Source organism: Pongo abelii, chromosome 8 (assembly GCF_028885655.2).
Source record: "Pongo abelii isolate AG06213 chromosome 8, NHGRI_mPonAbe1-v2.0_pri, whole genome shotgun sequence".
In the NCBI taxonomy this organism is placed as follows: Eukaryota; Metazoa; Chordata; class Mammalia; order Primates; family Hominidae; genus Pongo; species Pongo abelii.
Genome location: NC_071993.2, coordinates 6,390,133 through 6,402,811, shown reverse-complemented (window position 1 = coordinate 6,402,811; position 12,679 = coordinate 6,390,133). Strand labels below are relative to the sequence as shown.

At 43.5% G+C, this 12,679-nt stretch overlaps 1 protein-coding gene and 1 pseudogene across 1 annotated transcript in view; one reads left to right on the top strand and one right to left on the bottom strand.

The window, feature by feature from the left end:
• PFKFB3 (6-phosphofructo-2-kinase/fructose-2,6-biphosphatase 3) overlaps positions 1-12,679 on the bottom strand; it is a 177,447-nt gene that overhangs the window by 20,261 nt on the left and 144,507 nt on the right. The gene's annotated exons all lie outside the window — the stretch shown is intronic.
• Positions 9,352-9,876, top strand: LOC100443168 (syntenin-1-like; annotated as a pseudogene).

Below are 12,679 nucleotides of genomic sequence, written 5' to 3'. Positions count from 1 at the left end.
GAGCTACCATGCCCAGCCTTGATTTCTGTATTTTCATCAAGAGTAAATAAATGCTATTTCAGCATTCATTGATGTTGTGAGTTATTTTTTTTTTTTTACTGGACCCACTTATGTAATACTTAAACTAATAAAAATTTTAATGTGAAACTATCATTGCACTCTTTGAATAAATCTTACTTTGTCATGGTAGGATGTTTCTACGTTGCACCATGTGCTCATATTTTTATTCGAATTTTCACTTCTCTATTTATGAATAAAACCAGTCTACACCTTTCTTTCTTTTTCTTTTTCTTGTTTGTTTTTGCATTAGGATTCTGCTACCTTTGTAAATAAATCAATGTATTCCTCACACAGCATATACATATTTATCAGTCTTGTAAGCTTAGAGCAGTCCATAAATCATAAAAGAGTTTAGGTTGAATTTTAGAAGAGAAAAACAAAAATGAAGTAATAAACAAACAGTTGCTGACAAACAAATATTTGTGCTTTATAAAGCCAGTCCTATGCTTGATCTTACCCACATGCCCTGGACAGATGACAGGAGGCCTGAGTTCTCATCTCTGCTCCACTCCTCTGTTATCTCACAAGAGTCATGATATCCCGTTACCTCAAGCGCCCTTTCTATGCATAAAGAAGGCACTGGGGAGACGCCATGTCCAAGGTGCCTTCCAACAGTCTGACAGTTTTTCTAAATTTCAAAGATGACTTTCTCAATGCAAAAGCCAAGAAAGATCACATAAAACACACACACACACAAATATATATATGTGTGTGTGTGTATGTGTGTGTGTGTGTGTGTGTGTGTGTACACACACACATATTTTTGTTTTGGGCTCCCACCTGAAAGGAAGATAGGTATAGAAAAACCACAAGTATGGGCCGGGCACGGTGGCTCATGCCTGTAATCTCAGCACTTTGGGAGGCCAAGGCAGGTGAATTGCCTGAGGTCAAGAGTTCGAGACCAGCCTGGCCAACATGGTGAAACCCCGTCTCTACTAAAATACAAAAATTAGCTGGGTGTGGTGGCAGGCACCTGTAATCCCAGCTACTTGGGAGGCTGAGGCAGGAGAATTGCTTGAACCCAGGAAGCGGAGGTTGCAGTGAGCCAAGACTGCACCACTGCACTCCAGCCTGGGCAACAGAACAAGACTCTGTCTCAAAAAACAAAAACAAAAAACAACAACAAAAAAAAAACTGGCCAGGCACAGTGGCAGTGGCTTATACCTGTAATCCCAGCACTTTGGGAGGCCGAGGCAGGTGGATCGCCTGAGATCAGGAGTTCGAGACCAGCCTGACCAACATGGTAAAATCCCACCTCAACTACAAATACAAAAATTAGCTGGATGTGGTGGTGCATACCTGTAATCCCAGCTATTCAAGAGGCTGAGGCAGGAGAATCGCTTGAACCTGGGAGACAGAAGTTGCAGTGAGCCAAAATCATGCCACTGCACTCCAGCCTGGGTGACAGAGCAAGACTCTGTTTCAAAAAAAAGAAAAAGAAAAGAAAAGAAAAATCACAAGTATGTTACCTTTGTATAAATAACAAAGTTAGCTCACTTCTCTGTTTCCTCCTGTTAGGAAGTGGATAAAGCAAAATGATCATCCAGTCACTAACCTGTGTCGTGGGGAACTTACGAGGTTGGTTAGTCATTAATCAGAGCAGATAATAAAGCATGTGACTCTCAGCCCAGTTCTCTGCACTGGAATAATGTGATCCTCATTTCCTGAAATTTAGTCATAACGAAGGAAGTGATTTGAAATTAGCTTCTCTTATAAAGATAGAGGAATTCTGATAAATTAGAGCTCCCTTTCACCTGGGACTTGACTCTATCACACTTGGCGATTCCCACACCGCCCTTTGAGCTGAGCTGCTCTTGAGGGCAGACTAACTGCCCTGCTGGGTCAAGTTGTCATCAGTTACATCCATCAGTGCTTTCCAGAGAAAATAAAAGGGTGCTTTCCTCAATCTATCTGTTATTGCAATAAGTAAAAATCCTGAAAATCCAGATTAGCACAATTCATCTTCAACAAGGATTCTTCACTTTAAGAAACAATGTGCTTCTCTGGGGCACTAAAAACAAGTTTATTTCCAAAACAAATTTTGATCAATGCTCAACAGTTTTTAAGGATGTATCTCAAATGATCTAAGAATATGCATCGACCATTATTTATAAGTGAGGGTGAAGGAAATGTACCTTTATGAAGTCCCTGAAGCACCCAGGGACTGTACCAGATGCCTTACACGTGTACATATGTACTAGGTATAAAGGTTAGTTTTCTAATCTAGGTAGGTGTAAATCTTCATCTTACTTTATTTCCTTGAGTCAAAGTCAACTCCAAGTCACCATTCCATTGCGATAATGAAAAGCCCAATGGTGGATGCCTCCTCCTAGTCAACATCTCCCCCCAAATTATAAGAAGGCACACAGAGCAAGATATCATCTCATGTTCACATGGCCCACCAAGGCTGGCCATGCCAAGCTTGGGCACAGGAATCTTCCGCAAGATGGCAGCTTCTGCTGTTAGGGACCAGCCTCCATGGTGCCCCAGAAAGGCATTTTCCTCAGGAGTCTTCCCACCTCGCTGGATGTTGCCAAAAATAAAAGAACAAGATTCCTCTATTTCTGGCACCCACAGCTTCCTGTCTCCTTTCAAATCCTGAGTAATTACCCTTCTCTCGAAGGCAGTAGATTCTCTCTAGTACCTACAGCATAATCGCCTCAAGAAACCAAGGCTTCCAGAACTCAAACCCAGGAAGGAATCTAGGAGGATTCCAGAAATCAAGCCCAGGAATGAATCAAACCCAGCTGCACTCAACTCTGGACTTCCACAGTGCCTCGTGAGACTGGTTTTGCTAAGGCAAGGGCTTCTGGGTGGAGTTAATAAGAAAGCAGCATGTAAAGGTGCTTTGAGACACGACACATCGTTTCCTGCTAATGATCAAAGAATATGCACAGCTGTTCCCGTTTCGGAGCAGTTCTGGCCCCAGGAGAGAGTTGCTGAGTTGCTTTCTGGAAAAGCCGGGTTTGACTTTTCAAGGCAGCTCATGCTGCTAAAGGTTGCACAGGCACAGAGACAGGCAGCTGCTGGGGGTGTGAGGGAGACTTCCCTGATGCAACTGAACTTGAGCTGAGCTCACTATGTCTCTAGAATCTACTATCTATTCCTATTCAATAAATACAAGTATTTATTAAACATCTGTTATGTGCCAGGCCCTGTGTCAAATGATGGAGGAAGTGAAAATGCATAAGACACAGTCTCACTTTGAAGAGTTCTCAGGCTTGTGGGCAAAGGCAGGAAGGTTCATTGTGTGGCTTGAGTGCACACAGGGAGGCTTTAAACGATGTGAGAGGAATATGAGGAACAGATGCTGCCCTGGAGTGACTCGCATCCTGCCCGATGAGACAAACAAGGCACCCAACAACCACAGAACCAGTAAGTGCCAAACCATGGGTACTAACCCTAACTACAATGGGTATTCTAAAAAGGCAGAAAAAAATTAAGTGATCTTAGTATAATCAGACTTGGTGAGGCTTAACATTCCTCCCTCTTCACACACACACACACAAAAAAAGTCTCAGTGGAATCTTCTGAACAGGCACTGCACTAGGCTCTGGGAATGCAAGCCTAGGAAAGTGCAAATCGATGCCTTAAAATGTTCAGCAGACAGTGAAGGAAACATGGAGCTCCAAACCAGGGGCTAAGTGCCACCCTCAACACAGCTTCAGGCATTCACTTTCTGAAACAGAGGACTGTTTCAGAAACAGTCCTCTGTTTCAGAAAGGGGGTGCCATCTCTGCTGAGTTTTGAAGGAAGAGTAGAAGTTAGCCAGGGAGCAAGGTTGGAGGTAAGGGGTTCTAAGCCCAGGAGATGCCAAGAGTATAAAATTGGGTAAATTCCTGAGAGGTCAACGTCAAGCAATTCCTGTATAAGGAGAAGAAATGGTGAAATCAAAGAGAAGACAAACTTGAGGCCAGTAAATTATTACCCTTTATCGGTCTTAAGAGACAGGAACTAACAATATATCCCTGCGAAAGATCAATGCCGGAGTGAGGCTCAAGTTCACCTCCTGCAGCCTCTGACTCATGGCACATTGACTCAGCCATGCTACCTGCAAGGAGGCACGTTAGGACAATGCAGGGACCCAGCACGTGCCAGTGAGTCTCTCTCTGTCCTGACTATGGGATGCCACCCTCCTGGGTCAGCTGACTCACCCCTACCTGTAAATCCTAGTCAGGGCTGTAGGTGCCTGGGGAAGAATCCTACCTACCTCTGAGTAAAGACAGGAATACAAGCTGGTTCGTCTAGAGCAGCAACACAACCAACATTGACAAAAGCAAATACCATTTCTGAAAATTGCATGCAGAGTACAAGGTATCAACTGACATGTCTCCCCTAGGAGAGTGACCCATTAATGCTTTGTGAACCACAGCGCTATCAAGACCATCGTTTCCAATCCTACAAAGGAAACACTAGGAAAAACAGAATTTAAAGGTTTTATTTGTCAACCTAAAGAGGAGGCAATCAATATAATTTTAATGCTTACACTACATCCGAGAAGGAAATGAAATCAGGATGCACCAGCATGGGTTTTAGGCTATGCGGCCAACAGAGATGAACCAGACGTGTCCTCAAGGAGCTTAGAATCAGGTGGAGAAAATAAGATGTCATATAAATTACCTAAGCAACAGTTGGCACAGCACTACAAGCTTTTCAAAATGATTGGCATCACTTGCAGCCACCAAATGCTGCATTCTTTTTCTGCACCGACAGATCCAGTATGTCTTCAGGTAGCACCTGCGTTGGGGTGCGTTACAGATCCATCTGGAAGGCCACAAAGACATTCAGGACCATTCACAGCTGGAATGCTCCTGAACAGCTGCCCAAGATCCAGGCCTGGCCTTTCAGGATGCCCTGAAAATGCACTGAACAAAGCCAAGTGCAGTGGCTCCCACCTGTAATCCCAACATTTTGGGAGGCCGAGGCAGGAGGATTGCTTGAGGCCAGAAGTTCAACACTAGCCAGGGCAACATAGCAAGACCCCATCTCTGAAAAATATTTAAACATTATCCAGGCAGTGTGCCTATAGTCCTAGCTACTAGGGAAGCTGAGATGAGAGGATCTCTTGACCTCAGGAGTAGAAGGCTGTAATGAGCTATGATCATACCACTGAATTCCTGGGCAAAGAGCAAGACCTTGTCTCAAAAAAAAAAAAAAAGAGTGCCCTGAACTGTAGAATAAGTGGACTCTGGACTCTGCCATTCTCCTACTTCTGTTTCTTGAGCCAGTTTCCATGGGCATTGCCCAAGGTAACATAGGGTAACCCGAGGTTACCCTAGGAGAAGCAGAACTCACAGCTCACAGAGCTGAGACAGAGGAGAAATGTGTTTGGCTTGGCTTAAACCTAGACTTCCTAGGCCAGGTCACAGTGTCTCCTCCACTTTTTCCCTTTAACTTTTGCTCAAGAGATCAGACTGATTTATAAGACAAACAGACTGCTAGCCAAGAAGTCTCCTTCCTCTCCCCTTCTTTCTGTTCTGGTAAGTTCCATACCTAAATAAACATAGTGACTTATGGTTCCAGCCCAATTATTAAGAGCCTCTTCAGTCTGGAAGTGTAATGTATATGTTTGTTCATCCACATTCTTGACAGATGAACAGGCTGATACCCCCAGGAAGTCATCAGCAGAGGAGAGATGGGTCTTTAGGAACACCTGTAAGCCAAGGTGTTATACAAGACTAGGGATGTGTGGAGCAGAGGTAGAAATACCCACAGATAGGAAAGAGGACCCCTCTGGGATATGGAGAGAAGGAAAGGTCAGCCTACTCAAAAGCATCCTCGATCACTTGACACACCTTCCACAGGGTCAGGATCAAGGAGCTGTAATTCATCCATGACAAGAAGCTTCCAGCTCAAATGCAAACACTCCTGAGACAGTCCCCACAGGAGCTCAGAAACGTCCTCCACGTACCCCTCATGGGGACATCTTGCTCCTACAGCAGTAAACATCTTGCTTCCCTCCAACGGTGCTTCCTTACCTGTCCCTACGTGTGCCATGACTACAAGTTGCCTACAAAAAAAAAGAAGGACACCTCACTGGCACTCCTCTCCTGATTCTCATCTGCACTTTGTTACCTGGGCTCTGAAGCAGCCTTACTCCTGCTCTTGGGCCACACAAAGTGCTCATGGATGTGGCCTTTTCATCTTTTGCCTACTCTCTCCCTAGGGTTCAGACATCATCCCTGTGTCCTCACCAGGGAACAAGTGGCATGTTCCCTTTTCTCCCAGGAACCTACACACAATTGCTTCTCCTATGAAAGCCACTTCCACTGTGCACATCAATCAAGGCAGATGCATAGCAGGGGCCGGGGGACCCTGGGCTGCTCTTCCAGCACTTAGCCAACATTGAATCTGTTTATGCTCCACTGGGACACAAAGGAATGTCATAGGCACTAAAATATTCCACTTCCCGGTTACGCCCAAGCAAGCCTGGTTGGTGTTAGGAGACCCAGATTCTACCTCAAGATTGTGCTGCTGTTTTCCCTACAGCATGGTTGGTCATACACAGGTGAGGTCCAAGCTTTAATTATCCCTTTACCTTGGGTTCCTGTCAGAGATGTTCAAACCACAGCAATTGCATCTTGAACAGGGGCTGGGTAAAATGAGGCTGAAACCTACTGGGCTGCATTCCCAGGAAGTTAGGCATTCTAGGTCATAGGAAGTCGGCATAAGATACAGGTCACGAAGACCTCGCTGATAAAACAGGATGCAGTAAAGAAGCCAGCCAAAGCCCACCAAAACTAAGATGGTGAAGAAGGTGACCTCTGGTCATCCTCACTGCTCATTATATGCTAATTATAATGCATTAGCATGCTAAGAGACACTCCCACCAGCACCATGACAGTTTACAAATGCCATGACAACATCAGGAAGTTACCCTATATGGTGTAAAAAGGGGAGGAACCCTCTGTTCTAGGAATTGCCCACCTCTTTCCTAGAAAACTCATGAATAATCCACCCCTTGTTTAGCATATGATCAAGAAGTCACAATAAGTGTAAGCAACTGAGCAGCCCACACCGCTGCTCTGCCTATGGAGTAGCCACTCTTTCATTACTTCACTTTCTTAATAAACTTGCTTTCACTTTACTGTATGGATTTGCCTCAAATTCTTTCTTGAGTGAGATCCAAGAACCCTCTCTTGGTGTCTGGATTGGGACCCCTTTCCAGTAACATTCCTCTAAACTAGGTCTGAGAGTCCTTTTTTTGAATTGAATGGCAGCTGAGAAGTTTCCAACAATATTTGTAGAGATCAGTCTATAGTGGGTACACATCTCGGTCCACAAACTTACATTTACTTACCAAAAAAAAAAAAAAAAAAGAAAAGAAAAAAAAGAAAATGCCAACTTCCAGTAAAGAACTTGGAAGTCATCTCTCCTATTCTTGCAACGAGAAAAAAAGCTGAACAAACTAAAGATCATCAACTTTTTGATCCATCAGAGAACTGAGGTCACAGAGCCAATCTCTGTCCCCAAAACTGGAGAGACAGAAAAATACAAAGAATGACAGCTTCCTGGGAACAGAAACTCACAGCTGGAGCCAATATCTGTTGTAGTGTGTGAAACTGTCATCAGCTAGTTGCTGGAGGCTCAGTGTAAACTAGCTTGAGAATTGAAAAGTCTAAAGGGACCCAGTCTTAGGGAGGTGCCCACGCTTGTGTGAGTTTTGCCTTGAGAAATTCCACCATGTCTCCACTGTGAAGATCAGAGAAAAATACCCTCTAACTTACAGCAGAGGAGGGGGAAAGTAACTGTTCTGAAATACACCCAGAGCTCTCTGTTCTCTTTAACAAGTTCTGCCCTCAAGGGAAACTACTTTACCAGAGTCTAACCTACTGGGGTTTTACCAAGGCCCAGCTGACCTGGGGGAAGAGAAACACACCCAACTCAGGCTCACTAAAAGACTAAGACTTGATCAGAAAAGTAAAGAATGCTTCCCTAACCCCCACACCTCACCACCACATCAAGATGGCCCCTGTATAATAACGGGATTTCAGCTTTAAAAAAAAAAACAAAAAAAAAAACAAAAAAACCCTGGCTGGGCACGGTGGCTCACGGCTGTAATCCCAGCACTTTGGGAGGCCGAGGGGGATGGATCACCTGAGGTCAGGAGTTCAAGACCAGCCTGGCCAACATTGTGAAACCCCATCTCTACTAAAAATACAAAAAAAATTAGCCAGGTGTGGAAGTGGGCACCTGTAATCCCAGCTACTTGGGAGGCTGAGGCAGGAGAATGGCTTGAACACTGGAGGCAGAGGTTGCAGTGAACCGAGATTGCACCATTGCACTCCAGCCTGAGCAACAAGAGCGAGACTCCTTCTCAAAAAAAAAAAAAAAAAATTCTACAAGCCTAAGACCCTATTCAAGGAGTCTCTAGGAAAACCCAAGACACCACGGGAGACAAAAACAAAAGCGTTCAAGAAATTTTTAATCTCTGACACCACAGCTACAGCACACAGTGAACACAGCCTCACTCCTAGCCAGATAAACACACTAGAGATCAATCTATGTCATTTCCTTTTACCCAATAAATCACATCTGACTTTCAATAGAAAATTACAAGGCATGATTAAAAAAAAAAAAAAAAACCACATTCTGAAGAAACAAAGCAAACATCATACACAAACCCAGATATGGCAGAGATTTGGGGATTATCAGACTAGAAATGTAAAATAACTGATTAATATGCTAAAGGCTCTAATGGAAAAGTTGGACAACATCCAAGAGCAGATGGGAAATGGAGGCAGAGAGATGGAAACTCTAAGAAAGAATCAAAAGGAGAGGCTTGAAATCTAAAACTTACTTATGCAGAGTGACTGGAGGCGGTGATGGCAAGTGGGTCCTTGTGGTCTAGAAGAATCATGCAAAAATATCTCTCTCCATCTCTCGAAGACTTGAAGGTAGACTAAATAATTCAGGCTCTAACTGCTTGATATGGTTTGGCTATGTCCCCACCCAAATCTCAAATTGTAGCTCCCATAATTCCAATGTATCATGGGAGGGAACCAGTGGGAGGTAATTGAATCATGAGGGTGGGTCTTTCCCATGCTGTTCTTGTGACAGTGAATAAGTCTCACGAGATCTGATAGATTTATAAAGGAGAGTTTCTCTGCACATGCTCTTTTGCCTGCTGCCATATAAGACATGACTTTGCTCCTCCTTTGCCTTCCACTGTGATTGTGAGGCCTCTCCAGCCATGTGGAACTGTGAGTCAATTAAATCTCTTTCCTTTATAAATTACCAAGTCTCAGGTATGTCTTTATTAACAGTGTGAGAACAGATTAATACACTGCTTTTTCTGCAAATCCTGCCAACCCAGCAATTTTGTCAGAAGCTTCTGTTCACATCTCTCAAGATGGAAACCTCTATCCCAAACTATATCCAGAGCTCTCTCAACACATGGGCCTGAGTTTAAATAAAGAAGAAACACATGCAAATATGACCATGGTTTCTGGTGCGCCAATTCAGGGGCAGTTGGCAGCAAGACCTTCCAGTATGAACTATACAATGGCTCCTGTAACTGGTAATGATGTTGGAATTTGTAGAGCAGAAATTAAGCAAGGGATTCATGAAGCCATTGGATCAAGATGGAAAATTCATGAAGCCATAAGGATCAAGATGGAAAAATTGAACTCAGGCTTAAATCAATAGATAATGGTATATGTGTTCAGCAAGTCAAGGATAACTCTCCAACCTTATTGGTTGGTCTGAGATTTGGGAACCAAGTACTCCAAATCAGTGGTGAAAACTGTGCAGGCTGGAGCTCGGATAAAGTGCACAAGGTGCTCAAACAGGCTTTTGAAGAGAAGATTTCTATGACCATTCATGACAGGCCCTTTGAATGGACAACTACCATGAATAAGGACAGCACTGGACATGTTGGTTTTATCTTTTAAAATGGAAAAATAGACCAGACGTCGTGGCTCACACCTGTAATCCCAGCACTTTGGGAGGCCAAGGCAGGCAGATCACCTGATGTCAGGAGTTTGAGACCAGCCTGGCCAATGTGGTGAAACCCCATCTCTACTAAAACTACAAAAATTAGCCAGGCATGGTGGTGCACACCTATAATCCCAGCTACTCCAGAGGCCGAGGCAGGAAAATTGTTTGAATCCAGGAGGCAGGGGATGCAGTGAGCTGAGATTGCACCACTCCACTCCAGCCTGGCCAACAGAGTGAGACTCCATCTCCAAAAGAAAGAAAGAAAGATAAAGAAAGAAAGAAAAAGTAACATCCATAGTGAAAGACAGTTCTGTAGCCAGAAATGGTCGAAATCAACAGACAGAAAGTCACTGGACTGAAGGACTCTCAAATTGCAGACATACTGTCAACATCTGGGAATCTAGTTACTATTACAATCATGTCTGCTTTTATCTTTGAACAGATTAAGTGGATAACCCTAAGCATGATGAAAAGCCTAATAGACCACACCGTTCCTGAGGGTTTAAAATTCACCGCACGACGGAAATGTAGCTGAACGTCTCCAGTTTCCTTCTTTGGCAACTTCTGTATTTTGCACATGAAGCTTCCTGGGGCCAGCAACTGAGCATATGCTGCATGAGGATCTTTCCATCTCACATTATGGCTGGGAATCTTACTGTTTCATCTGATACCCTGTTCAGATTTCAAGAGAGCTATAGCCTTATGCTGGTTTTATAGAGGTGAAATTTTCAAGAGATTTACTGACTTTCCTGGAATAGTTTCTCTTCCGGAAACCTGATACTTTCATAAGCCGTTGTGATTAGGATGACTGATACAGGCTTAGCTTTGTGTGAGAACCAGTCACCTTTCTCCTAGGTCATGAGAAGTGCTGTTCATGTTACTTTAGTTCTATGGCATGTTTGCATTTTTAACACATTCTGCCACAGTACAGTACACTTAGAATGATTGCCTTTGATAGTTTTTTTTTTTAATTCTGTGTATGTGTGTATAAAATGCCAATTAAGAACACTGGTTTCGGGCCGGGCACGGTGGCTCACGCCTGTAATCCCAGCACTTTGGGAGGTCGAAGTGGGCAGATCACGAGGTCAGGAGATCGAGACCATCCTGGCTAGTAGAGACGGTGAAACCCTGTCTCTACTAAAAACACAAAAAATTAGCTGGGTGTGGTGGAGGGCGCTTGTAGTCCCAGCTACTCGGGAGGCTGAGGCAGAAGAATGGCAAGAACCCAGGAGGCGGAGCTTGCAGTGAGCCGAGATTGCACCACTGCACTCCAGCCTGGGCGACAGAGTGAGACTGTCTCAAAAAAAAAGTACACTGGTTTCGGCCGGGTGCTGCGGCTCACACTTGTAATCCCAGCACTTTGGGATGCTGAGGTGGGAGGATCACTTGAGGTCAGGAGTTCCAGACCAGCCTGGCCAACATGGTGAAAACCTGTCTCTTCTAAAAATATAAAAATTAGCCAGGCATGGTGGCACATGCCTGTAATCCCAGCTACTCGGGAGGCTGAGGCAGCAGAATCGCTTGAACCTGGGAGGTGGAGGTTGCAGTGAGCCAAGATCAAGCCACTGTATGCCAGCCTAAGCAATAGAATGAGACTTTGTCTCAAAAAAAAAAAGAAAAAGAAAAACCACTGGTTTCCTTCCACATAAGCATTAAACAGTGTATGCAGGTTGTAAGAGATGGTGATGATTGTTCTGAAATCTTAACTACCTTCACTTAATTTGCTTGAACTGTCGCCTTAACTTTTTTAAGCATCTAGACTAAAAGCTGAAATATAATTACTGCTGCCTTTCTAAAACGCAAAATGTGGTTCTCTATTAATCTGAAATGTACACTAGCCCAGAACAGTTTAATGATACTTAACGAGCTATAGCATAGCATAGCTGCTTAGTTTGAGATTTTCTAGTCAATGCATAATGGAAACTTCTTTCTTCTAAAAGTTGCCAGTAGCACTATAGATTGAATGTAAAAATTATTATAGTAAACAGGACACTTTTTTTTTTTTTTTTGAGACGGAGTCTCACTTATTCCACTGCCCAGGCTGGAGTGCACCAGCGCAATCTCTGCTCAATGCAACCTCTGCCTCTTGGGCTCCAGAAATTCTCCTGCCTCAGCCTCTCGAGTAGCTGGGATTGCAGACATGCACCACCATGCCCAGCTAATTTTTTTATTTTTTGTGGAGACAGGGTTTCACCATGTTGACCAGGCTGACCTCAAGTGATCCGCCCACCTTGGCCTCCCAAAGTGCTGGGATTATAGACGTGAGCCACCACACCCAGCCTAAACAGGATAAACTTTTGACTCCTCTTTTTTTTCATTTGTGGATTAAGTGGTATAATACTTAACTTTGGCATTTGACTCTGAAGATTATGTAACCTAGCCACTTCAGATGGTTTTAGAATATTTTTCTAGTAATTTGTTGCACTTCCTGATTCCTCCTTGCAAACAAAATGACAGTGACACTTTATCCTGATTTTTTTCTTGTTTTTGATTTATGCCTATTCTATTTTAATTAAATATGTACACATAAAGTTGAAAACAAAAATAAAAAATAAAACTCATGTATGCAACAAACATGTAATGCAAATACCACATAGAAAAAAAGAGAAAGAGACAGAAAAAAAATTTGAAGTAATAATGGATGAAAATTTTCCAAAATTAATGACAGATACCAAACCAC